The sequence below is a fragment of the Cynara cardunculus genome (genome assembly GCF_001531365.2).
Source record: "Cynara cardunculus var. scolymus isolate 2C chromosome LG 8, CcrdV1, whole genome shotgun sequence".
Taxonomy (NCBI): Eukaryota; Viridiplantae; Streptophyta; class Magnoliopsida; order Asterales; family Asteraceae; genus Cynara; species Cynara cardunculus.
This window is the reverse complement of record NC_037535.1, coordinates 23,042,758-23,047,355: the sequence shown is the minus strand read 5'-3', so window position 1 is coordinate 23,047,355 and position 4,598 is coordinate 23,042,758.

Sequence of the window (4,598 nt, the reverse complement as noted above, 5' to 3'; positions counted from 1 at the left end):
CGTTTTGCTTTAATTGGAAAGTAGAATCAGAAGGGGGGAGAACAGCGATTGTGGTGTGTATAATACCGGCTTCTTGATTTGACACTAGGGTCGTATAAGCAATGAGAAATTGAATGAGAAATTGAAATTGAAATTGAAATTGGAAGAAAAGGGGACCTTATCTACGGGTGAATTTGTGGGTGTGGTGTTGCAATTGGTGGCCAATTCAGAAACATTCATGAGTTGTGTGATCATCGATATATTCCTAATTTTTTCTTTCTGAAATACATTTCCTCTTTTTCTTCTATTAATTAAAAACTAGAGTAAACTACATATTTGGTCCCTATTGTTTAGTGGTTATAACACTTTTGGTTTTTATGGTTTTAAAATTACAAATTAATCATTGTGGTTTGCAAAAACGACCTGATTTGGTCTTTACCTCTAATGGCCTTTAAAATATTATGTTAAGTCAAGGGTATTTAAGACATTTTACAAGTAATATATATATATAGAGAGGTGAAATATAAAAAGACTTAAATACCCTTGACTTAATAGAATTTTTTAACGAATTGGAGGTAGGGATCAGTTCCAGTCATTTTTACATACCTCAGTTGTTGATTTCTAATTTAAAAACTGTAGGGATCAAAAATGTTATAACCACTAAACTATAAGGACCAAATTTGTAATTTAAAATTAAAGAGGTGATTTTAAATTTCAATTTTCGTTTGGTGTAAATATATTTAAGAGTAAGTTACGGATTTGGTCCCCCAAGGTTTTCAAAACATCTTGGATGTAGTTCCATATTTTGTTTATTACAAGATAGACCTAGAGTTTGGATGTTCATAGTACATTGATCCCTGCCACTAACGGCAATTAACTCTCATCGGTTAACTAAGGGGTATTTTTGTCTTTTATTAAACAACCCACCTCACCCTCAACCTCCTTCCCAATCACCCCTAAACAAATACAAAATAGACCCATCCTACCATTCCCGTCTTCGTCACCCACCCTCGTCTCCGACGGCAACCCCATCTCTGGTGATCACCCACCCTCATCTCTGGCAGCAACCTCATCTTCGGTGATCACCCAAAAGTCAACACCCAATTAAGGGTTTGTCGCTAAATCCCTAAATCTAGAAGAACCTTTCCTTTCGCCTACAACTCCGCCACCCCTCCCGTTCTTGATTCTCTGACACCCTACCCCGTTCCTAATTCGGCCGACAAGAGAAGTTTCAGGAAAGTGTGAGGGGTTGTGACCTAAGTTTGGTTTAAAGGGTGGGTGGGGTAGGTAATATTAATAAACAGAAAAGCAAAAAAAAAAACTTTAATAAAACAAAATAGGAAAACAACAAAAGAGATCAACAAGACAAAAATGCCCCTGAGTTAACATATGAGAGTTAAGTGTCGTCAGTGGCAGGGATCAATATGTTACGAAAATACAAATTCTAGGGTCTATCTTGGAATAAACAAACTTCGAGGACTAAATCGAATATATTTTTGAAACATCAGAGACCAAATCTATAATTTACTCTACATTTAAATTATATTTTTTTTGAAATTGGTCAAAAGGGTAACGACTAATAAATGTGGTTATAAAAGAAACAAGTCAGATATCTAAAACGTTGCGTGAAATAGACTCGAGATTTAATTTTTTTTTTCTAAATTGTTTTATTAGAAAATGATGGTTTTTAATGATGGTTTTTTGCATTTTTATTTAATATATTAATTACTTATGAGTCGTAAAAATGCTAATAAGAATATTATCGAGTCAAATTAAATCGATTTGGCTCGTTAATTTACTCGTTTTAACCATTTATCGAATATGTGTGACTCGTCAATTTGGTTATGTATGATATTTTGCGTATCAAACCTACATGTAGAAACACGTATGTTAGATTTATGGTGTACCTACTAATTTGTTGCTATATGTGCGGGGGAAAATGTTGCTTTTAAACAAAATAATTATTAATATATATTATATGGTTGTAATTAAAATCAGATAAATGTTAAATTTCAACAGGGTGTAACACAGTTAGTTCAGAAGTCGTATATTTGTTAAACAGACAAGATTTGAGTTGAGCGGTGGCACTGTAAAAGTTATAATTGCTTTGGGTATTGGGTTTCTTGTCAGTATTAGAGTTTTAAGTCATTCATTTAGCGAGTTATGAGTTGTTTGTTTACCTCTTAATAGTTTCATTAAGAGACAACCTCTGAATCGTTAAGAGATGAATCTTGTTTGGCAAAAAAAATAGTCTGTCTTTTAATGGTTCTAAAACCCTTTGAATGATTTTGTATCATGTATCTCCCTTAACCATTAAGAGCCCTAATTTTAATGTACACAATTATCAAACAATTATATTTTATTTTGCACTATATCATGAGAGCCTCTTAATCATTCTGACCACTTAATCATTCTGCACCAAAACATTCAGCAATTGTCAAACAGCTCCTTATTGCAACGCTCGAATCACCAAGTGCTTTGACTACAAAAATGACTTTTACGAACGACAAACTTCTCAACCTTTCGATACCCCGCTGCTAAAGGAACCTGATAACAAGCCATTTCAAGAAAAGTGTTAGGCTTATGCCTAGTGAGTCCAAACAATAGGATAAGTGTAACTATAAGACCTTGTTGCAAGAAAGAGTGTACATATATGTATATATATAGATAACGTAACTTTAAACAGTATAAAAAGAAAGTAAGTCTTAACTAATACTTGGGAGAGTCAAAACATCCGAAGATGACGGGGTAGACCCGATTTACCGTTGATTGTGACGGAACACAAAGTAAGTCACAAATCAACGTTACAGAGCATCACTTATACCAGTGACATCAACCTAACCAGTCATGTAGTCGGTTGTGATCTCAAGCTCTTTACCTCGGAAATTACATAATGATCTCAATGCCTATTTCCGAGTGGGAATGTGAAGGTGGATTTGGAAGTTACATAATGATCACAATGCCTAAATCCAAATCACATCAACCCCTTCACAAAGTAAATAAATCGGCTTCCGAGCCCTTACCACATTACACTCCGAAGATAGGTTTTTAGACAACAACCTATTTCTAAGAAAAGAAGGCGTAAATGCCAATTAGATTCTCAAGTAATTTCTAAGGTAATGTAGCACTTCCTTAGAACTAGAGAGTACTTCATGTAACGGTTTATAAGGGCCTCTACGGTTTTTAGGCGGATAATACTTGAATCGTAATTTCTCCTAGTGAACTTAAGCCATTACCGCCCATACTATTATTAACGACGGGACTCCTAAGTTCATTCACTATTGACTCAAAATTTATAATTCATCTAAGTTAAATCAGTTCTATGCATCAGAGTATTTGGCACATAACACATCTCATCAATCTAAATATAAAGTCTCATTGGTATAGAGTGAACTCACTATGTAGAATTTAGGAGAAATCCAATTCTTGAACTAGTAGTGGATGAAAGTAGGACTAAAACAGAAGTGTTGTTCCTTCCCCAAGAGGCAGTAGCAGGAGAAGGTGGAAGGGAAGCAAGGGGTGTAGGCTGTCTAGTGCGGCACGACTGTGTGGTGCAGGCGCGGCTGAATGCACGGAGACATCCCGCCAAACTAAACAGACATACTTAAATATTTATTATTTAATAAACTAAACAGACACCTTATAAGTTCTTTTAGGTCCTTCTTTGAAATGAATATATATATATATATATATATATATATATATATATATATTAATATTGTTAAAATTTTAGGTGAGGCCTGCTTTTGAATCTGTAGAGTGAAAAGAAACATATCTATTAAATGAATTGAAGTCTGTCTGTTTAGTTTATTAAATAATAAATATTTATAAATATATAAAATGAGTTGGGTTCACGTGAAACCAGTCTGTTTTCGTGAGACCATTTTTTTACACTTGAAACTTCACAGCAAAACGCTGTGAAAATAGAAAAAAAATCGAATCTTCACAACAAAAACATTGTGAAGGTTATCTTCACAGGGTTTTGCTGTGAAGTTTCAAGTGTAAAAAATGATCTCATGAAAACATGGTGGTCTCACATGATCTAAAATCTATATAAAATTATGTTGTCATTTATTGTATAAATATATAAAATATTTATTGATTATAATTTATATATAAATTGACTATTCAGCCACTGGGGTGTTATCTTGTAGGCAATGGCATTATGTTATATTGAATACTCAGTAACTCAGGCACATGGTGATGGAGGGTATGGTCGTAGAGCAGGGGCGGTTTGGGCATTTCCGATGATAATACTATTTTAAAAATATTAATAAATTAATTTTAATTTCAATAATTTTATATTTAGGATTTTTGTATTCTATAATTATTAACTACTAAAACTCAAATTTAAGTTTTGATATGTTATTGTAGTCTCTCAATTTTTGCTGAAGTATTAACCGGATACCACATCACTCATCACATTAACATGGTAACTGGTTAATGCTTCAACCGGTTACCCGGATACTTATATGTCTAAAACTTTATATCTTAGACACCAAAAATAGAATTAATACAAATTTCAAAGTTACTAATCAATGTAAATAATTGTTTTTAAATATTAATCAATTAATGTTATTTATTATCATTAATATTTTAATTTTGATATTGATGCTAAT